This window comes from Bufo bufo, chromosome 2 (genome assembly GCF_905171765.1).
Source record: "Bufo bufo chromosome 2, aBufBuf1.1, whole genome shotgun sequence".
In the NCBI taxonomy this organism is placed as follows: domain Eukaryota; kingdom Metazoa; phylum Chordata; class Amphibia; order Anura; family Bufonidae; genus Bufo; species Bufo bufo.
Window position 1 is genome coordinate 118,319,198 of NC_053390.1, and position 24,806 is coordinate 118,344,003.

Below are 24,806 nucleotides of genomic sequence, written 5' to 3' on the forward strand. Positions count from 1 at the left end.
AACAAAACCAAGAATGTGATGAAGAGGCTGAGTTACCGGTACCTGAGCACTTTTGGAGATATAGGCATAATGTCTCTCAGTTAAGATATAGGATCATAGATAGTGTCCCTTTGTTGAGGAGAGGTGGAGACAGGGAAAAGCTGTTAAAAAAGAAAGAGCTGCGGTGGATCTATGAATTGGAGACCATGGAGCCAAAGGGCCTTGTGGCGAAACCAACCTCGCCACTGGGTTTTGGAGGGGCCTGGCTACTAGCCTCTTGCCCCAGGATTATGGCCCATACTATCTTTGAAGGAGAAGACAGACTTAAATCTGTGGAACTGTTTTGGGCAGGAAAGCCATGCTTGCAGCCGGCCAAATGTGACTTCCATGGAATTCGGGAACCCCTGCTCGGATCTGGGTGATTTTTGGATATATGTTGTTCACCCAGATCAGAGCTATCCATGGATGTATACATTATGGGGATATGTGGGGTTTTGGGGTGTTTTCTGTGTTTTGGGGAAAAATGTGTGTTTTCTGTCTGTGATTGATTAAGTTAGCCCATTACGTTTGGTAATTGTATTTTGTTGATTGTGTCTCAGACAATGCCAGTGTGCTAGTTAATTGCGTCTCAGACAATGCTCATTGTATTTTGTTGATTGCGTTACAGACAGAGGGAAGGGGATTTTGTGTACAATTGCTGGGAAGGTTTGAATACTGTAAATGCATGTGATTGGCTGTTTTTACAAAACCCTGTGGGTGGTAACCTTGTTGGAAGATGTGTATAAATCAATGCTTGTGTGTTCAAATAAAGAGAGTTCCTAGGGGCGTGGCCTGACCGAGCTCGATGGCGGCAGCTTGAGAACAGAGCTCCTGCCACTAGATCCCGTTTCAGCACTTTTCTAAGCACCACCGGATTGAAGAGATGAAGATTCAACCGAAAGACGCTTATAGAGCCACTGGAAAGCAGAGGAGAGAAACTCCGCAGCATACTGACATGGAGAAGTATCTCCAGAAGTCGGCTTCTCAGACGCCGGCACGCTCAAGCAAAATGGCGCCAAAACGCAGCGAGGAGGAAGATGCGGCCGGAGACACTTGTGGAGCAGCAGCACTGGATGGATCGTGTGAGGTGAGCAGATCACACGCAGGGGGAGACCCAGCAGCTCTTACCAGAGATTTCTTGGAGAGTGCTCTGCAAAAGGCTCTGGCTCCAATCGCGGCCGATCTAACTACTATAAAGGAAGAGGTCCGCCATATTGTGGATAGAGTAGAATCCCTGGAGCAAGCCCAAGACACCATGGTTGTCTTTAACACTGCGGTTAAAAGCTCATTAGGCTCACACACTAGAGCCATGAACAACCTGTTACTCCAGATGGAGGACCAGGAAAATAGAAATAGAAGGTGTAACATAAGAATCAGAGGTCTCCCTGAAGCAGATACCAGTGAGAACTTGTTCGCAGTTATGGACTCACTATTCACTTCTTTAATGGGTACAGATAGAGCCAAAGGCATTACAATTGAAAGAGTTCATAGGGCGCTGAGGCCCAAACCAGGAACATCTGAAAATCCCAGGGACATTATATGTGGTTTATTAAGGGATACAGAGGATATTCTGCATAAGGCGAGGGAAAAAGGAGAATTAACACTACAAGGAAGGAACATACAGATCTTCCAGGATTTGGCGACTTCCACACTACAAAAAAGAAGGTTGCTGAAACCGTTGACAGATCTCCTGCGTTCCTCAAAAATCCCATATCGATGGCTATTCCCTTTTGGCATACTGATCTCTGCAGGGAACCGTCGGTTTACAGTCCGTACTCCTGCAGATCTGACACCATTTTGGGAAATGACGGACATAGCGCCTGTTGAAGTTCCATCATGGTTACCTGTGGCATCTGAGGAAGAGTTACCACCTTTACCTAAAATATCGCCGTGGTCGAAACCAAAGCAACAAAGATCAGGCCGTAGCAAGAAGGCAGTGACCAGAGAAATGGACACCTGATCACATGATGGAAAGGCTGCTGGGTTCAGCCGGGTTTGCTTTATTTGCTTTATTTGCTTTATTGCCGTTCATTCTCTTGCTTGAATAACCGTTATGCAGATACATCACTTTTCTCGTTCTGTACTAGTTTAGTATTCCGTTATACATATGCTAGGCTTTATGACTTTATTGATGCCAGGTGATAATGTCCTAAATGCATAAGCTAATACTACTATTTTCAACTGAATCTAATTCATCCATTTTAAAGGGGTTGGTTGATAGATAAGAGGTGGTTTATTGCTATTGTCATTTAGTTTATCTAATTGGGCTGAGAGGGGATCTAGGCCGATCAGGATATACTATTGACAACTGATCACCCCCCCCCCCCCCCCAACCACCGAAAGGAATTACGTCTTAGACGAGGCGGTTATTGGAATTGACATGTGGTTCCTATTTGGTTTATCGTTGGTTTACCCTTTTCATGTATTTAGTGTTTTACTCCATTCCAGGTCACACAGGTCACATGCAATGCAATCTCTCCCCGTAGGCCATAAAAATGGCGCCTTTAGTATTTAATATAGCAACCTTTAATGTGCATGGATGCAATGGCCCTGTCAAAAGGAGCCGTACTTTCCAAATAATTAAGAATGCTGCAATTGACATAATAATGTTACAGGAGACTCATTTTACGTCTCGTGGTATACCCAACTTAAGCAGTTCTTCGTTTCTCCACTGGTATCATGCATGCTCAGATAAGCCAGCTTTCAAGGGAGTCAGTATCGGGCTAAAAAAAGGATTACCTTTCACGTTCCATTCCCAACTGATAGATCCGGAAGGCAGGTATATACTAGTGAATTGTAAAATAGGGCACACCAAAATTACACTATGTAACTTATACGCCCCTAACGTGAATCCAGTGAGTTGGTTATTGGAGATTCTGGACAATATAGCCGCTTTCTCTTTTGGTTGGATATTGATAGGAGGTGACCTGAACTTAACCTTAAACCCATTACTAGATTCTTCATCAAGGAGGTCGGCTGTCTCGTTCAGGGCTCTTAAAGCTCTGAAAACGCGTCTGAGTGACTTACATGTCGTGGACGTATGGCGTTCATTGCACGGGGACAGAAGGGATTATACTTTTTATTCAAATCCTCACAAGTCATATCAAAGACTTGACTACCTTTTTATTCCTGAACAACATTTAACCCTAGTCAAGTCAGCAAATATCGATAACATAACGATTTCTGATCATGCCATGATGCAATGCGCCATTGCGCTTCATGAGGTGAGTGGGAAAGAGTGGTCATGGAGATTGAACCATACGTTATTAGATACAAAGTCACAAGTTGATGGTATCTCAAATAAATTGAGAGATTATTTTGAAATAAATGTAAACTCTGAGACGACACCCGCGATCATCTGGGAAGCGCATAAGGCGGTGATAAGAGGGGAATTTATAGCTTTAGGTTCGCATCTCAAAAAAGAACGCACGCAACGGATGGTGGATTTATTGTCCAGAATCTCTCAGCTAGAAAAATCGCACAAAAATTCATTGGCAGTGAAGGATTTTGAGGCACTAGTAACCCTCAGACAAGACTTGAAATCTCTGCTCAATATTAGATCCGCTAAAGCGTATCTAAGAATTAAACAAAAACAATATGTACATGGGAATAGGGGTAGCAAAATACTCTCGGCAATGATCAAAAAGAGAGCAGAGCAGTCATTTATTAAACAAATGAAAACAGCGGACGGTGCACTAACCACAGATGATAACGAGATATCTAGAGTGTTCACAAACTTCTATCACGATTTATATAATATAAGAAAAGATGAGTCAAGAGAGTTTTCAGCGGAAAATTGTAATAAGATGAAAACCTACTTGAATAATCTTAAATTACCCATGCTGTCTGGAACGGACAGGGAAGCGTTGACAGCTCCAATAACATTAAATGAAGTGGAGAAAGTGCTAAAAACCATTCCCAAAGGTAAGAGCCCAGGACTGGATGGTCTAACAGTAGCTTATTACAGAAAGTTCTTCCCCATATTAGGTCCTCATCTTGTCTCCCTCTTCAATGCCCTTTTACAAGGAATACCCTTGCCTAGACAATCTCTTGAAGCACATATTACGGTGCTACCTAAACCAGGCAAGGATCCGGCTCTACCCGCTAGTTATAGGCCAATATCACTGCTTAACGCAGATATCAAACTCTGGGCTAAGATTTTGGCGCATAGGGTCGCGGCCTTGCTTAAGGAATTAGTCTCCTCTGATCAGTCTGGGTTTGTGGGGGGTAGAGAGTGCAGAGACAGTACATTTAGGGTACTACAAGCTCAACAGTTCGCTCTGTCACATGGGAAGGGGCTCACTTTCCTAAGTACAGATGCCGAAAAGGCTTTCGATAGGGTGGATTGGAAGTTCATGGAAGCCACTTTATATAGATTTGGCTTTCCCCCTCAATTTGTGGCCGCTGTGCTGTCTCTGTACTCCTCCCCCACGGCAAGGATACGTATCAATGGAAAACTCACGCCCCATTTTGAAATAAGAAATGGAACCCGTCAAGGTTGCCCATTGTCGCCTACTCTATTCATATTGTGTTTAGAGACCTTCCTCCAGGCAATAAGACAAGATGGTGACATTCAGGGGCTTAGCATAGGTTCTCGGACCCACAAAGTTGCGGCATGTGCCGATGATATGCTTCTGTTGGTATCCAATCCATTAGAGGCATTCCCAGCTTTACTGAAACAGTTAGATGTTTTCGGGGGTCTTTCCAATTTTAAAATTAATTTATCTAAGTGTGTAGCATTAGGAATTAATATCTCCCAAACCACCATAGCTCAACTTAAGGCAAACTTTCCTTTTCAATGGCACCCAGATAGTATATGTTACCTAGGAGTAAATATAACTAGAAACCCTGATCAATTGTTTATACAAAACTATCCCAAGTTATTAACTGACATTAAAGCTCAATTAAAGGAACTGAAAGTTCCATTTTTAACTTGGTTAGGGAGAAAAAATGTGCTGAAAACGTATATTCTCCCTAAATTTCTGTATTTGATGCAGACTTTGCCTATAGCCCTACCTCGTCATTATCTAGCTCAAGTAAGGAAAACGTTTTCCACATTTGTCTGGAATCAGGCAAAACCCTGATTAGCATATAAGAGATTGACTTTACCCAGACATAAAGGAGGCTTTGGATTGCCGGATATTAGTGGTTACTATGGGGCAATACAAATGAGATTACACTCAGAGGTAGCAAATCCCCGAAACACTAAATTAGGTTGTCAGATTGCTTGGAAGATCTTAGGGCCGAGCAATTTAGCTATATTATGGGATCCTTGTAAGAGGTCCTTACGCGGGGAAAAAGCTCCCCTGCTCCTTAAAAGGTATGATGGATAGTTGGCTTGGATTGGCGAAACATTTACATCCCTCTAGTTGCCTATCTCCCTTCACCCCTATTGGTTATATTCCTTATTTGCACCAAGCCAATTTACATCCCTCTAGTTGCCTATCTCCCTTCACCCCTATTGGTTATATTCCTTATTTGCACCAAGCCAATTTTCATGATGATATGGGGCTATGGGCATCATTAGGGGATATGGCGATTGGTGATATCTTAGAAAATAGATTAGTCCCCTCTATCCAAACATTGAGAGTCAAGTTCAAGCACATCCCATGGGCTGCAACCCATTATTCGCAGTTTCAGTAGGTGTGTGATTGGTATTTGTTACACACCACGAGTAGTTATACCCCCACGTGGTATGACGCATTATGGAATCAATCAATGCACACGAAGGGTACCATCTCGAAACTCTATAATAAAATACTAGAGATTGATTCTGACTCCAAACCTTCATTTGTGGTACAGTGGGGGAAAGATCTTGGAATTGCTCTAGAGGATGATATCATTGAAAGAATACTTGCTCATTCTCATGGTTATTCAAGATGTATTAAGATTCAGGAGAATGCTTTTAAAATAGTCACGAGATGGTATAAAACTCCGGATAAGACGCATTCCATTTCCTCATCAATATCAGCCGATTGCTGGAGGTGTGGGGAAACTACGGGCTCCATGTACCACATATGGTGGTCATGCCCACAAATTAAAAAAATTGGGGATTCAGTGTCGAAGGAGGTCCAGAAGATATGTAAGATTATCGCCCACATCACTCCATTAGTGGCCCTGCTCAACATCCCTAATAGTCATTATAAGTTAGCCAAAAATTCATTATCTGCTCAGTTGATTGCAGCGGCAAAGTTACTCATTCCAAAGTATTGGCTATCCAAGGAGATTCCCAGTTTGAGAGAATGGGTGTTTAAGGTGCAAGAGATTTATCAGTTAGAAGAACTGACTAGTTGGGAGACTCTCTCTCATGACAGATTTATTTTAGTCTGGGAAGGGTGGTCTGATTGGTATAAGAATTATAGTGGCTGAGTGACTAGCAGGTGAATGTTTCTTACTGGAGTTCAAGGAAGTTAGCAGAAGTGGAGTAGGTTAGGATCTAAAGGAACTCAATCCGCTCATGAACCGTAGTACACATTATCATGTACTATACAAGGGCACAATGGCGCAAGATTATAGCGCATCTCTTATTTGAGTTGCGTCTACAGTTACTTATGCAATATATGTAATTGACCTTAAATGTACCTGACAAAATATGTGATTACCTAGAAGAATGGGTTATACCTTTTCTGTTCATTGTTTTTATTATTACAAATGTCTTATTGTTTGATGATGATATTGTCAAATTTAAAATAAAGATTTGAGAAAAAAATAAATAAAGAGAGTTCCTGTTTTTATACCTTCATGAAGTTTTGGCTCATGTTTGGGGAATGGGATAACTACACTCTTGGGGATTGCTATATCACAATACTCCCCTGAGTATAAGCTCTTGTAAGAGCTTGTTCATGGTTCCTGCTCTCTGCATTTAGGAGAGGTTCACCCACTGGAGCCTGGAGCCTTGTCGTAGGTCCAGGGTGGGTAGGAGACCGCGAGACCTCCACCAAGCTTCGGCGGTTCGTGGGGTCTGCAGTGCTGACGGGTTTCAAGTGGAGTGCTTGGAGTCCTCTGGAAGCACTAGGAGCATCTATCAACGGAGGTACCCGGTCGGGGTGCTAGGCGTTTCGTTACAGACCTGAATAGGGAATTTAAGGTAGGCTCTCTCTTCTGAACCCTAGATCAGGATGTGTGTTAATATAACCTAAACACCAGGCTAAGTAGCCGTGTGTGTTTTTTAATATGTATAAAATGAACCCTCTAGTCTATTCTGTACATCCCTATTTTTATGTAATTTTTATTATCTTATTTTGTATCCTTATCTCTAGATGCAGCTGTGCACATGCTGTGGGAGAACCGTACTTGGACTTTATAACAATAACTTAAAAGAGAGATCTGTAGCTAATTAGCGGAGTAAGAGAACCTACTATGGAAGCCTTTAGAAGGTGATGCGAGGTTGCCCTGGTCTGCACCAGAAATAATGGATTTAATGGATGGGGCCTGCAATCATGGGGATCTACTGCTGATATCTTAGGGATAAGATTAATGAGAATGGAGTGATATGGTGCCTGAGCTGGATAATGAAATAGCAGATCTATCCACAAATGTAAAGAGGGAAAAAGGGAAATGGGGAGAGCTTATCCAGTCATTGGAGTGTAGCCCCCCACTCTCCTAAACTCCCCTATGGATGAATGTGAATATAGGACTGGATGAGCATGTGAACTGAGGGCTGACCCCCCCCCCGGAACATGTGCTCTATATACCAGCCACTAGATGAATGGTGGGAGATCTGCCAAACAGCCATTTAATTAACACCATGTAATTCACCCTACGAATATATGGAAACTAAGTTGAGAGGAACGTACCCCTAAAGATGCCACCAGTGATCCCCATGATATAGCACCTCGTACGTAGTATTCAAGAACATAGTATTTTAAATACAAGATCTTCTTTTTGGTGTGTACCTGGCGGACCGCATCACGTTATTGAGAGATCCCGCTCAGAGGCCGTCCAAGTATCCGACATCGCTACGTTTTAGCGTCTTGTAGCATAGCAACTAGTGGTCAGGTGACATTATGTCACTAAAGAGATAGAGTCACGTGATCGGGAACTCCGGCGCATGACAATAGGAATGAACCTGGCAGAAGTACAAACAGAAGGGCAACAGTGATGACATGGCGCAAGCGCAGATTGAATTCAGGGACGCCGGCAATGAACTAATCAGTGTGTAAATACTCGGTTACACCTGAGTGATGAAGGTCCGACAGAGGCTCCTACAGCATGGGGACACGGTATGCAAAATAATGTTGTATGAGAAAGGAAATGGGGATGTTAAAATATGTGTAGAATTTTAGGAAGTACGTAGGGGGTTAATGGGTAGGGCCAAGCTGTAACCAATGCAAGGCCATGGGGTGGTATTTAAATGTTCACTATGTCATTTGTGTACTGTGAGCTTGATAAAGACCGTTTGGTTGAAACGTTGCTGCACAAGGTGTAATAAAAGGAATTTAATTTGATCCATTTGGAGTGCCGTGGCTTTTCTACTTATCGTTGGTAACTACGGGAACCCCTGGACCAGGATCCAACGCTGCAGGCACCACCACATACTGGAACTACTGCAACAACAGTGAGTAGTGCTGGCCTATCTGTTATATTATGCCCCAGTGAAACAGCGCTTCCTCAGCCAGGGAAATCTGCCCGGTACGCTAACGGGATTATATAGGGTGAGAAACCAACCCGCAGTAGCTTATAACTAGGCCGAAACACGGACATGGGGATTTGTGATCGAGATACAAGACAGCACAAGATTAAATTATATATTTAAACGCCTTAAGGGCACACTAGATAACACACTATACACAAAGAATATATAAAATGGTCTGAGGTTAAGAATACAGGTAATATGGTACAAACAGGATTACACAGAGTACAAGTCAGTTACTGGGTAGATGAATGTTCCTTTGGGTTATGATTAGTCCTTTGCTGTAGTCACATGGAGGGCAGTGATGTCAGCTGGTTGCAGGTCCCTCTAAACACATGGCACAATGTGACCCTCCTTCAGAGAAAGACGCCGCCCGCTGGCTTGCATGGGCTTTTGACCTGTAGCCGGCCGCTCCCCTCCCCGCCTCTGAGAAGGGTCCCCTACTCCTCTTCTGGGCTGGCAGCCAAGGACCCACAAAACCCATTAGGGCCCATAGCTCCAGACCAGGAGGTCCAAGGGAGATGGTTCTGGGACCAACAGAACCGCCTGGGTTCCGGCTACAAGTAGAGTCCAAACATGGTACCGTTATTTAGTTCCTGTGGGGAGATATGTATATCTCCCTTCCCTGGCCTCCCACCAGCACACTAAAACCATGAGCCTGTTTGTCGTGGCCACTGGGACACAAATATGTATCTGGTTCATGTATTTAATGCACGGGCGATTCATAATTCCTCCTTATGAAGCGCCGGTTCCAACCTGTCTGATAATCTGAATTATATAGAGCCCCCCCTGCGCTCCTGTTGTTAGGCTGTGTAAATCTACCTAATGAAGCAGATCCCGCTGCTGACTGGCTATTGGAGCTATTGTTCTCCTCAGATAAATATAAATAATAATATTAAATCACCCGTGGGTGATATGAGACAAGAAAGCGCTGGATGACACAGTCAAAACGATTAGTCCTCTTGAGTGAGTGCTGTTCGTCCGCACTAGTATAATAGAACGGCTGGCACACAGAAGTTTATGGCAGTCAAAAAGGTATTGTAGGTATTAGTCCTGGAATGTCAGAATTACTATTAGTAGTGATATTAGTATTGCCTTGATTTACCTTTTCTCTGATGCAAAGTGATTCCTGGATTGGTGGTCCGCTGTGAGTGTCGCTATTGATAGGAAGTTGCTGATGCTGTTCTTTTTATGAATCGCGGCGTCTTCCTGACTCAGCTACCAGCAGCCGCGCGGCTCCGGCCGGAAGCACGCGCAGCGCGAGGGAGCATGAGGCCTAACCCTGACGAAGGAGCCCGATAGGCTCCGAAACGCGTAGGTAATCTTTTTGTCCTACAGAGGCCCCTGTACTTCGCTTGGTGACGTCCCCATTAGCGGTTTCCCGGGCAACAGACACACAAGCTCCCTCGCGCTGCGCGTGCTTCCGGCCGGAGCCGCGCGGCTGCTGGTAGGTGAGCTAGGAAGACGCCGCGATTCATAAAAAGAACAGCATCAGCAACTTCCTATCAATAGCGACACTCACAGCGGACCACCAATCCAGGAATCACTTTGGATCAGAGAAAAGGTAAATCAAGGCAATACTAATATCACTACTAATAGTAATTCTGACATTCCAGGACTAATACCTACAATACCTTTTTCACTGCCATAAACTTCTGTGTGCCAGCCGTTCTATTATACTAGTGCGGACGAACAGCACTCACCCAAGAGGACTAATCGTTTTGACTGTGTCATCCAGCGCTTTCTTGTCTCATATCACCCACGGGTGATTTAATATTATTATTTATATCTGTCTGATAATCTGATTGAAGTGGTGAATGGCTTAGACCTCATGCTGATAGATTCTTCCTGTCACATAAGCTTGGTTCGTGACTTAGGCCTCATGCACACGACCGTTGTGTGCATTCGTGGCCGTTGTTCCGTTTTCCGTGATTTTCTGCAGACCCATTGACTTTCAATGGGTCCGTTGAAAACTCGGAAAATGCACCGTTGTTCATCAGCGGCCGTGATCCGTGTTCCCTGTCCGTAAAAAAATAGGACCTGTCCTATTTTTTTGACGGACAACGGTTCACGGACCCATTCAAGTCAATGGGTCCGTGAAAGAACACGGATGCACACAAGATTGGCATCCGCGTCCGTGATCCGTGGCCGTAGGTTACTTTCATACAGACGGATCCGAAGATCTGCATAAAAGCTTTTTCAGAGCTGAGTTTTCACTTCGTGAAAACTCATATCCGACAGTATATTCTAACACAGAGGCGTTCCTCTAGTTAGAATATACTACGAACTGTGTACATGACTGCCCCTGCTGCCTGGCAGCACCCAATCTCTTACAGGGGGCTGTGATCTGCACAATTAACCCCTCAGGTGCTGCACCTAAAGGGTTAATTGTGCATATCATAGCCCCCTATAAGAGATCAGGGGCTGCCAGGCAGCAGGGGGCAGACCCCCCTCCCTCCCCAGTTTTAATTTCATTGGTGGCCAGTGCGGCCCCCCCCTCCCTCCCTCTATTGTATTATTTTCATTGGTGGCACAATGTGCGGCCCCCTCCCTCCCTCTATTGTATTATTTTCATTGGTGGCACAGTGTGCGGCCCCCCCCCCCCCCCCGATCATTGGTGGCAGCGGAGAGTTCTGATTGGAGTCCCAGTTTAATCGCTGGGGCTCCAATCGGTAACCATGGCAACCAGGACGCTACTGCAGTCCTGGTTGCCATGGTTACTTAGCAATATTAGAAGCATCATACTTACCTGCTGCGCTGTCTGTGACCGGCCGGGAGCTCCTCCTACTGGTAAGTGACAGATCATTAAGCAATGCGCCGCACAGACCTGTCACCTACCAGTAGGAGGAGCTCCCGGCCGGTCACAGACAGCGCAGCAGGTATTATGATGCTTCTAATATTGCTAAGTAACCATGGCAACCAGGACTGCAGTAGCGATCACGATCTAACTCATATCCGACAGTATATTCTAACATAGAGGCGTTTCCATGGTGATGGGGACACTTCAAGTTAAAATATACCATCGGATTGGAGAAAACTCAGATCCGATGGTATAATAGGGACTCCTGACTTTACATTGAAAGTCAATGGGGGACGGATCCGTCCCCATTGACTTGCATTGTAAGTCAGGACGGATCCCTTTGGGTCCGCACGGCCAGGCAGACAACAAAACGACTTTTTTTTCATGTCCGTGGATCCTCCAAAAATCAAGGAAGACCCACGGACAAAAAAACGGTCACGGATCACAGACCTACGGACCCCGTTTTTGCGGACCTTAAAAAAAAAACGGTCGTGTGCATGAGACCTTAGTGGATGGAAGTGTGAAAAGTTGAAAACACTGGTGGACTGCTAGAGGTTCTCTACCATCTGCTGGCTTTGAAGCAGGGTTCCCCTGTGGAGCCCACTACCTCCGCCATCTGACAAGCAGAGGGTTGACGTGAGAACTTATTTTGCATGTACACTGACAAAGGTGAATCAGATGAAACAAAAGGGAATAAAGTTGTCCTTTGAGGGTGAGAACGGTGCAAACCGCACCTCTCCCCAAGGTACTGCTAGGAAGCGTAATAGGAAAATCAAAGGGGCAGTAACGTTTAAAACATGGTATTTATTGATATAACTAAAACATATATAGTCCCCTTACAAACAAAACAAAAACAGACAGACACATTCGGGACCTGGGTACATTAGAGCCGCTAGGATGCGGGTCGCGGTACACAGAGTCCCTAGGGCGAGCCCTTTATAAGGCTGTGTGGACCCCAAGGGTCAAGAGGAGCCACAATTGGTGCTGAGAAACACCCCGGCGTGGACGTCCTGAATCCCACTTTGAGAACAGGTAAATGCCCAGTCAGGGTAAAATAAGGGTAGATCTTACCGGTATTAAGTCAAACCATGCGTGTATCCAGCGGACACAGGAGACAACCGTAGTTAAGTTCTTTTCCCAGCACGTAGATAAGGTGTTCAATGCGGGGGAGGGGTTCTTCATAGGTTTGGTCGTGTCTAATCAAGGTCCGCATGGAAAAAAGCTGTCCCTGTTGTACTCTGCTTGACCTACTATGACCCTAATACCCTAACACAGGATCCGTGCCCCGCAAGGGGTGGTCCCGTCCGGAACCTTACCCTGGTATAAGGTAGCTATGAGACCCTGCCAGGGTGATGAATAGGACACCTAATCTAGTGAAACTAGAATAAATTATGGAAAAACCGTGGATATAAAAGGGTTCACGTGACCCTACGCGTTTCTTCAATAGAACATACACGGAAAAGAGATAGTACTGCAAACAGCCCCTAGAATCGTCAGGGGACGGGGGTAAGTACTAGTAGCTGCCTCCTAAACCACTTAGTGTCAGTGATGTGCTACTGAGCATGGGTGGAAAAGGGCAGACTAAAGTGCATCACTCAGAAGGCTTAGTCTATGAGAAACCTCATAACCACATAAGAAACTATGCTTAGGTTAGGCAATTGGGAGGGAGGTGCTGGCTACCTCTAACCACTTATTGATAAGTAACGTGGTTAAATTGTAACTAGAGTGCGTATGGCAGAGTCCAGGTACATAATTAGGCCTAGGTGCGTGTGGCATCCATCTGGCTGGACCGGCATCAATCGGTTTGTATGAGGCCGGGTGTATGACTGGGCATTTACCTGTTCTCCAAGTGGGATTCAGGACGTCCACGCCGGGGTGTTTCTCAGCACCAATTGTGTCTCCTCTTGACCCTTGGGGTCCACACAGCCTTATAAAGGAATCAGATGAAAACCATGGCTGCCATTAAATAATGATCCATATTCCTCACACCCTGCCTCTTCATTAGAATAGCACATGATTTACATACCAGAATATATCACCAGAAATATCACATGCAATTATTTAGTATACTAGTTTATACAGAATATTAGGATGGAGCCACGAGGAACAGATTCAGGAGTTATTTATGCACCAATACAATACATTGATTAGATGAGGCATAAAACTTCCACTTGCATATAATTAGCTGAAGGAGAATCAATTACACCAGGTTGGCTTTCTGAGACTATATGGCTGTCGTTTCAGAAGTTTAGTATTGAGCAGCTGCTCGTCCAGGCTGATGTGTATGGATTGTATAGAATGCACAGAACAGCCCTGGAGGGAGCTCCAATAAGCTGAGTATTTTAGGTATATAGATGTTTCCATAATAAATTCCAGAGGTTACAATTAGTACCATTGTGATCGAGCTTGGGATTATTACATGGAAATGGAACCATGTAAGAATTCCAGCAATGCAATTAACAGAATGTTACTATTCCAGCACTGAAATAAATTAGGAAACCCCTGACATTGAAGACATTAGAATACTTTGGACTCACAGCAACATTTCATGACTCAAACCAGTGCACATAATGTTTATTTTTATTTAAGCAGTATCTCAATTTGCTTGTTTCGTGGTTCTAAGGCTACTTTCACACTTGCGTTCGGAGCGGATACGTCTGGTGTCTGCACAGACAGATCCGCTCCTATAATGCAAACTATGGTATCCGTTCAGAACAGATCCGTCTGCATTATATTTCAGAAAAAAATCTAAAAGTTAGTCAGACGGATCCGTCCTGACTATACATTGAAAGTCAATGGGGGACGGATCCATTTGAAATTGCACCATATTGTGTCAACTTCAAACGGATCCGTCCCCATTGACTTACATTGTAAGTCTGGACGGATCCGTTTGGCTCCGCACGGCCAGGCGGACACCCGAACGCTGCAAGCTGCGTTCGGGTGTCCGCCTGCTGAGCGGTACGGAGGCCAAGCGGAGCCAGACTGATGCATTCTGAGCGGATCCGCATCCACTCAGAATGCATTGGGGCTGTATGGATCCGTTCGGGGCCGCTTGTGAGAGCCTTCAAACGAAGCTCACAAGCGGAGCCCCGAACGCAAGTGTGAAAGTAGCCTAAAAGCATCTAGAAGAATGTGCATCATTGATTGCTTATGGATCCAGGGGAACTGCTGAGTTCTTGTTGAAGCTAGCAAGATAAGGCTAGAGTAATAATTACCAAAGGACTTGCAGATCAGAGTGGGGGATGTGAGCTATTCAAAATGCTCCTTTTTTAATCTATCGTCTTAAATATACTAATTTATGAAAATTTCAAGGCTAAATGCACACGATCAGGATTGCATGCAGATTTTCCACTCTGATTAGCGTGCGGAAAATCCGCACCACAGGTCATGCACATTGTATTCTATGAGAATTTGAAGTACGATGCTGATTTTCTGTGCAAATTTTTAAAACCCAGAGCACGTCAATTTATATTATTTTTCCTGACCGGATTTTCTCCATTTACTTCAATGGGAGAGGAAAATCTGCATGTGGAAAATCTGCACCAAATCTGCATGGAAATCCACACCAATTGATGCGGATTGTCTGCACGGATTTCCCTGTGAACATCTGCAGATTTCAGTGCGGATTCTCCGTATATAAATCCTGAATGTGTGCATTTACCACAAATGTGTTTTATGACCAGGCTGCTGGCTGCTTGTGCATTGCTAAATTACTATGCACTTGGAAATGCTGCTCCTCTCTTGCTTTCATATCAGTATTTAGAGTTATTAATGAGGTTTATTTCTCTCATAAATATAATAGACAGATAGATATTAGATAGATATTTAGATAGATAAATATTGAGATAGATAGATAGAGCCTTTTATACATTAACCCCTTAGTACTGTATATACCATCCAATTAGACACATTTTTGGTGCATTTTTCTATGCACAATATTATATCCAAGCCACATATCTTTCCAGTGAAACCACTCCCCATTTGCAATATGTCACACCGCCTGTTGGATGAGTATGAAATATGTAAAATAAATCTAAAACAGTCAATAATTGTGGTGCAAAGCATGTGCGCCAATTTGTTCGCACAAATTTTGCCAGAATTCTAACACCTTTTGAGAGGTAAATCTCCCCTAATAAATATATCTAATACTCACTGTGACCCGTGAGGAAAGTCAGATATTAAAGTCACATAGGTGTATCTGAATAAATTGGGATATCATCAAAGAAGTTCATTTATTTCATTCATTAGTGAAACTCATATACTATATAGATTCATTACACACAGAATGATCTATTTCAAGTGTTTATTTCTTTTAATATTGGTGACTATGGCTTATAGCTAATGAAAACCCAAAAGTCAGTATCTCGCAAAACTAGAATATTGTGAAAAGGTTCAATATTGTAGACTCATGGTGTCATACCATAATCAGCTAATCACCACAAAACACCTGCAAAGGTTTCCTAAGCCTTTAAATGCTCCCTTAGTATAGTTGAGTAGGATACATAATCATGGGGAAGACTGCTGACTCGACAGTTGTCCAGAAGACAGTCATTGACACCCTCCACAAGGAAGGTAAGCCACAAAAGGTCATTGCTAAAGAAGATGGCTGTTCATAGAGTCCTGTATCCAAACATACTAGTGGAAAATTGAGTTTAAGAAAAAAGTGTGGTAGAAAAAGGTGAACAAGCAACATGCATAATTGCAACCTTGAAAGACTTGTCATGAATTTGAGGGAGATTCACAAGGAGTGAACTGCAGCTGGACCAGACTGAGGGACCAGTGGCATAGCTATGAGCGAAGCAGGAAAAGCAGCTGCTTTGGGGCCCGAGCTCAGAAGGGGGCCCAGGAGCAGTCACTGTACTTCATCACCTGGGCCCCTGTCAGAGCAGCTGCCATTTCCTGCACCTAAAGTTAGGGCCCGAGTCCTGCACTTGCACTGCACTAATCTGTCACTGACCTGACATCAATAACATTGCTCTGCGTCTCCCCATCTTTAGTTCTGAAGATGTACAGTGACCTGCATCAGGACGGTCCGATGTGGGACCCTAACCCTAACATAGCTCAGACCCTATTTCCTACCTGCGATTCCAGCAGCCTGAACCTTCACTGGCCAGTATACTAATCATCATTTGGATTGCCAGAACCGGACCAGTGACGCGAGTGGCATTAGAACTGGTGTTATATTCAGGTTTCCCAGACTATTCTCATGTCTCTGCACATGTGACATGCAGTACAGTATGAAACCTGGGTGAATTACATCATGTATTGTCATCCAGCTTCTCGGCTATCCTGCATGGCACAAGTGCAGAGGCATTGGAGTATGGGCAGTGGGGGGTCACTCACGTGCCATGTAAGACAGTAGGAAACTGGGTGTATATGTATATATATATATATATATATATATATATATGTGTGTGTGTGTTATATGAGTGTGTCCATGAATGTGGTGACTGTGTGTGTATGAGTGTATCCATGTATGTGGTGACTGTATGAGCGTGTCCATGTATGTGGTTACTGTGTGTATGAGTGCGTCCATGTACGTGGTGACTGTATGAGTGCATCCATGTATGTGGTGACTGTGTGTGTCCATGTATGTGGTGACTGTATGAGGGCATCCATGTATGTGGTACGTGCATGTATGAGTGCATCCATGTATGTGGTGACTGTGTGTGTCCATGTATGTGGGGACTGTGTGTAAGAGTGCATCCATATATGCGGTGAGTGCATGTATGAGTGCGTCCATGTATGTATGAGTGCGTCCATGTATGTGGCGACTGTGTGTATCAGCACATTCATGTATGTGGTGACTGTATGAGTGTGTCCATTTATGTGTTGACTGTGTATAAGTGTATCCATGTATGTAGTGACTGTGTGTATGAGCGTGTCCATGTATGTGGTGACTGTCTACATGAGTGCATCCATGTATGTGGTAGGTGCATGTATGAGTGCGTCCATGTATGGGGTGACTGTGTGTAGGAGTGCGTCCATATATGTGGTGAGTGCATGTATGAGTGTGTCCATGTATGTGGTGAGTGCATGTATGAGTGTGTCCATGTATGTGGTGAGTGCATGTATGAGTGTGTCCATGTATGTGGTGAGTGCATGTATGAGTGTGTCCATGTATGTGGTGAGTGCATGTATGAGTGTGTCCATATATGTGGTGAGTGCATGTATGAGTGCATCCATGTTTGTGGTAAGTGCATGTACTGTATGAGTGTGTCAATGTACAGTCGTGGACAAAAGTTTTGAGAGGGACACAAATATTAGTTTTCACAAAGTTTGCTGCTAAACTGCTTTTAGATCTTTGTTTCAGTTGTTTCTGTGATGTAGTGAAATATAATTACACGCACTTCATACGTTTCAAAGGCTTTTATCGACAATTACATGACATTTATGCAAAGAGTCAGTATTCGCAGTGTTGGCCCTTCTTTTTCAGGACCTCTGCAATTCGACTGGGCATGCTCTCAATCAACCTCTGGGCCAATTCCTGACTGATAGCAACCCATTCTTTCATAATCACTTCTTGGAGTTTGTCAGAATTAGTAGGTTTTTGTTTGTCCACCCGCCTCTTGAGGATTGACCACAAGTTCTCAATGGGATTAAGATCTGGGGAGTTTCCAGGCCATGGACCCAAAATCTCAACGTTTTGGTCCCCGAGCCACTTAGTTATCACTTTTGCCTTATGGCACGGTGCTGCATCGTGCTGGAAAATGCATTGTTCTTCACCAAACTGTTGTTGGATTGTTGGAAGAAGTTGCTGTTGGAGGGTGTTTTGGTACCATTCTTTATTTATGGCTGTGTTTTTGGGCAAAATTGTGAGAGAGCCCACTCCCTTGGATGAGAAGCAACCCCACACATGAATGGTCTCAGGATGCTTTACTGTTGGCATGACACAGGACTGATGGTAGCGCTCACCTTTTCTTCTCCGGACAAGCCTTTTTCCAGATGCCCCAAACAATCGGAAAGAGGCTTCATCGGAGAATATAACTTTGCCCCAGTCCTCAGCAGTCCATTCATCATACTTTCTGCAGAAGATCAATTTGTCCCTGATGTTTTTTTTTGGAGAGAAGTGGCTTCTTTGCTGCCCTTCTTGACACCAGGCCCTCTTCCAGAGGTCTTCGCCTCACTGTGCGTGCAGATGCGCTCACACCTGCCTGCTGCCATTCCTGCGCAAGCTCTGCACTGGTGGCACTCCGATCCCGCAGCTGAATCCTCTTTAGGAGACGATCCTGGCGCTTGCTGGACTTTCTTGGACGCCCTGAAGCCTTCTTAGCAAGAATTGAACCTCTTTCCTTGAAGTTCTTGATGATCCTATAAATTGTTGATTGAGGTGCAATATTAGTAGCCACAATATCCTTGCCTGTGAAGCCATTTTTATGCAACGCAATGATGGCTGCACGCGTTTCTTTGCAGGTCACCATGGTTAACAATGGAAGAACAATGATTTCAAGCATCACCCTCCTTTTAACATGTCAATTCTGCCATTTTAACCCAATCAGCCTGACATAATGATCTCCAGCCTTGTGCTCGTCAACATTCTCACCTGAGTTAACAAGACGATTACTGAAATGATCTCAGCAGGTCCTTTAATGACAGCAATGAAATGCAGTGGAAAGTTTTTTTTGGGATTAAGTTAATTTTCATGGCAAAGAAGGACTATGCAATTCATCTGATCACTCTTCATAACATTCTGGAGTATATGCAAATTGCTATTATAAAAACTTAAGCAGCAACTTTTCCAATTTCCAATATTTATGTAATTCTCAAAACTTTTGGCCACGACTGTATGTGGTGACTGTCTGTATGAGTGTGTCCATGTATATGGTGAGTGCATGTATGAGTGTGTCCATGTATGTGGTGCCCAAACTTGCTGTGGGGCCCAGTCAGTTCTAGCTACGCCTCTGTGAGGAACCATTTAAAGGCTTAGGAAACCAGGTTTTTGTGATGATTAGCTGATGTGACACCATGAGTCTACAATTTCGAATTTTTCACTATATTCTAATTTTCTGACATACTGACTTTTGGGTTTTCATGAACTGTAAGCCATAATGATCAACATTAAAAGAAATAATGCTTGAAATACATTACTCTGTGCGTAATGAATCTATAGAATATACGTTTCACTTTTTAAATTGAATTACTGAAATAAATAAACTTTTCGATGATGTACTAATGTAGGCTACTTTCAGATCTGCGCTTTCCCTTTCTGCTATAGAGATCCGTCATAAAATCTGAATAATGGGGAAAAACGCTTCCGGTTTGTCCCCATTCATTGTCAATGGGGACAAAACTGAACAGAACAAAACGGAGTTCACCAGAATGCATTCCGTTTGGTTGCGTCCCCATCGTGGACAGAATAGCGCTGGAAGCAGCGTTTTTCTGTCCAGCGATGTGGGGCGGAGTAAGATGGATCTGTCATGACTCACAGTGTAAGTCAATAGGGACGGATCCGTTTTCTCGGACACAAAAGAAAACGGATTCGTCCCCCATTGACTTACAATGGTTTCAGAGACGGATCCGCCTTAGCTATTTTAGAGATAATACAATCGGATCTGTTCAGAACAGATGCAGACGGTTGCATTATTATGAAGGAAGCGTTTTTGCTGATCCATGACGGATCCAGCAAAAACGCTGGTGTGAAAGTAGCCTAAATTAAGCATAATATGTGGAGCCAGTCATTTCCACTAGGGATTATTTCTTTGAATCAAAAGCTAATAGACATTAATGATGATATGGAGGTTGGGCCCAGAGAATAATTTCTTGTGGTGGGCCCATGGAACCCCAGTCTTACCATGATGATGTTCTTATATTCTGATTTCACAGTGTTGTGCAGGTTTGGTCTACATCTCAGGTTCAGTTCCAAGGCACCACTTTGAACCAAACCCGAGTTCGGGAAATGTTTTTTTACACTATAAATTTATTTCTGAAGTTATTATGCGAAGTCTTGCGAGACTTCGCGAAGTAATAACTTTGGCTCTTCGGAGCCAATACATTCTAATACTGTACGGAGCGCTCGCTCTGGACAGTATTGAAACGAAGTTTTATGCGAATCGCCTTCGGATGTTTCATCCGAAGTCGATTTCGCTCATTCCTATTTACAACCATTTACAGCGCAGAAACAACTTTTTTCAAGTGAACCCTTTGGAGTACCAGTAGTTGACAAGTGCCATGCTTAGTTCTCATATAATAGTTGTACAGCCTTTCTTCTCAGTGTAGGACACTGTCACAGGCTGGATGATCTCAACACTATAGCCACATTCAACTATTGCTTATTTGATTAGAGTTTCAGGCAGTCATTTGTAATAGACAAACACTAAACATACACATGTTTGGGTATAGAGTAGTCACATATCAAAGTCAAATGTCAGAGTCAGTGTCAGGTGTTAAAGTCAAGTATCAGGGAGAGTATTTTGTCGTAAGCTGACATTATTCTGATATCTGACTATGAAATCTGAGGATGTCCTAAATGAACACTGTACTAGTGAATAGGACCAAGCTGCAGTAACAGGGACAGCCACAATTAAATGTACCTTTAAAGGGAACCTGTCATCAACTTTATGCTGACCTCACTGAGGGCAGCATTAAATGGCGACAGAAATGCTGATGTCAGCGGTGTGTCACTCATGAGCTAAAAGTAAGTGGTTGCTGAGAACCAGCATCATAATCACTGCAGCCCAGGCCTTGAAAAGAGTCAAATCTACATGAGAAAAGTCATTATTCCTAATCTTCTGCTCTCTCACCCATCTGCTGATGATTGGCAGTTCTCTCCTAGAGAGAAAGGGAGAAAACTAGGTAGGACTCAGTCATCAGCAGGTGGGCGGGAGAGCAGGAATTCATGAATAACCAGGACTCTTCTCAGGTGACCGTGACTCTTTCCAGGCCCAGTCTGCAATGATTGTGATGTCGGTTCTCGGCAACCACTTAGTTTTAACTTATAAATGACAGACCGCTGAAATCAACTCACCTGTCTCTACTTTATACTGCCGTTAGTATGAACAGCATAAAGTTGATGACAGGTTCCCTTTAAAGTGTCAGTGTGTTTTCTAATAACCTTGACAATTGACAAAGGTTCTAAAACGTCATACTTTCTCTGTGCTCCTTCCTGCTTCAAGGCTTCTCTTCTGCCAGGGTGGGTGGTATAAAGATTTTTGCCCACCCTTGGACAACCTCTGTAAAGAGCATCTGTGAGCAGGGTCAACCCTATTAAACCAGACATACTGCCTGTTAGGGTTGATCCTGCCTATTAAAACTATACCTTATTTATGATTACAAATCATGTTTCCATAAATCTCATTAAAGGAAAGGGATCTGATAAAGGATTCATTCTGTTTTACATTAAATATTAATCTTCTTGATATGTAAATATTTGTAATAACACATAAATAAAATATTACAACTGTGCAAGTTACAAGGCCCTCCATGTTTGCATTATTTTGTGTATTGTAAATTGTATTACTTGCAAATCCATTCCTCTTATCCCAGGTTTATGAATATTATTTTTCCTATTTCTTTTATTGTTCTGTCAAACAAGTACTAATACCCAGATAGCATTGCAGAGCCTTCTTAAACTGTAGTTAATTATAACTTGTTATCCCAAAAGACCAAACTCATTGCCAATACAATTCTGTGTCATTTGTAGTGCATTTCATTTGCATAACTAATGCACTTTATTTAACGACATTACAGTCATGTTTAATATGCAATCCTACATTGACGTGATTACCATATGCTAAAACAGAAGTGTTATGAACAGAAACAGCACAACCTTGACATTTGTAGGTCATACATATCCTTGATTTATGTGTTAATATGGCAGTGTTATTTCAAATTGTGACTGCTTATTTATGGAAATTCATAGCATGCACCAGCATTTCCAGGAAATAACTCTATTTTTTTTAATTAGGCTAAAAATTTTATGTTGCTTAAAGGGTTTCTCCAGGAATTTAGAAAATGAAAATACTTAAATATTACTTTATTGTAAATATATTCCCCAATACCTTTCATTATTTATAATGGCTCATTTTGTATAGGGAGCAATCTGTAGGAGAAACAAAATGGCTGCTGTCCTATTAATGCACAGAAAACCTGTCCTAATCATACAGGAGGACAAATAACTTCCGAGCACTGAGGTTATGAGCTGCATCATCCTCCTCTCTTTGGCTCACTGCTCTGAAGTAACATGTCCTCCTGTGTGATTAAGACAGGTTTTGTGTGCACTAATAGGACAGCATCTATTTTATTTTTCCTAATGATTGCTCCCTAGACAAAATGAGCCATTATAACTAATGAAAGGAATATATTTATAATAAAGTAAAATTTAAGTATTTCCATTTTCCTAATTCCTGGAGAACCCCTTAGATTTCATAATGTATTTTTATGCCATTGATGCATTGTGATTGTGATTCAGAGCTCCAAATCCCCTGCATATACATCAATTTGAAAGATCACATGCCCCCTGCAACTGCCACTAGGGGGAGCTAAGATGCTTAGTGCATACTGCCCATAAGACACACCTAAGTTTTTGAGGAGGAAAATAAGAAAAAAAATATTTTGAACCAAAAGGTGTGCTTTTGGTGGGCTTTGAACTAAAATGGTAGCCTGTGAATGACACTATTATGGGGGATGTGTGGATGACACTGTTATGGGAGATCTGTGGATGACAGTTATGGGGCATCTGTGGATGAAACTGTTATGGTGGTCTGGGATGACACTATTATGGGGGATCTGTGGCTGACACAGTTATGGGGGGGGGGGGTGGGACCTGTGGATGACAGATAAATAGCATCTTATGCTATGTGTCATCCACAGATCCCCCCCCCATAACAGTGTCCCTGTGTATTGTGAATGACTCCCAATACAGGGGGTGGGGGCTGGCAGCGGGGCCCAGTGCAGTCATTGTATTCTATTGCACCGGGCCCCGCTCACTGTACTAATCGTATCTACATAACTGCAGGCAATGTTTAACTATAGAATATCTTCAATCCAGCAGCCTGTACTTATGTCCGTAGCAGGTAGCAGGCAGGAGACTGGGTGGATGGGCGGGCACTGGCAGCGTAACTCACTACGTCATGTGCCTGCGCCGCCTGCTTCATTCATAAAATGGGCGGAGCAGGCGCGTGACGTAGTGAGTTGCGCTGCCAGTGCCCGTCCGCCCAGCCTCCTGCCTCCTGCCTGCTACGGACGTAAGTGCAGGCTGCTGGATTGAAGATATTCTATAATTAAACATTGCCTGCAGTTAGATACGATTAGTACAGTGAGCGGGGCCCGGTGCAATAGAATACAATGACTGCATTGGGCCCCGCTGCTATTACAAAACTAGATGCCGGCCCCCAGCCTCTCCTCCCTCCTTGCTGATACACCTCCGACCGCGCTGTGCAGCATGCGGTCGGCGGTGTATCAGTGTAAACGGCAGCATTTGCCACATAAGACGCACTGCCATCCCCCCCCCCCCCACACCCTTTTTTGGGGGGGAGAAAGTGCGTCTTATAGGGCGAAAAATACGGTACTTAACTCCTTGGTGACCAGACTATTTTGGGCCTTAATGATCAAGCGATTTTTTTTCCGTCGATGTAGCCATATGTTGGCTTGATTTTTGGGGGGGACAATTTGTAGTTTTTAATGTCACCTTTTTGGGGTACACATAACTAACTTAAGAGAAAGGGGTAGTAGACGGCTCTACTGCTCAGGCAAATGGTCGAGGTGCAAGGCTGCTAAAACTGACTCACCCAGTCAGGAGTGGATAAATAGTAGGAAAATAAGTAAGCAGGCACACACTAATTTGGGTCAATATATTAATTTATTTATATATATATATAGTGGATGTAGTTTTTTTTTTAAATGGTATAAAATCAGGCAAAGGTGGGGTAAATAAATTTCCTTTTAGATAGGTAGAAAAAAATGAATGTCATTCAATGGTAACCAGCTGGTATTAGAAGTATTGATGTAATAGCATATAAGAATGATAAAAAATGAAAAAGATGAAAAAAGATGAGAAATTGTAAAAATAGTATAAAAGTGCGCTGGTAATGCGCTGAAAAAGTTGTCCTTTTATAAAAGAATGTATTTTCATAAAATTGTCTCAAGAATAATGCGTTTATATTCCTATATAGGATAATATACTTCTGTGTTGATGTCCTCTGGGTGAGAGATAGATAAGTGGATACTGCGCCTTATGACTCCTTATGTGGTTCCCGCTGTAAATGAAGAGAACGTGATGTGCCTTTTTTGGTATATGTAGGTAGGTAATTTATCAAAGAACCGCAGGCATATACATTACTAGAGTGCAGTAGTGAGTAAACCGCAGGCATATACTTTGCAGTAGTTAGTAAATGTAACGCTTGTATGCGGATGCTGTGG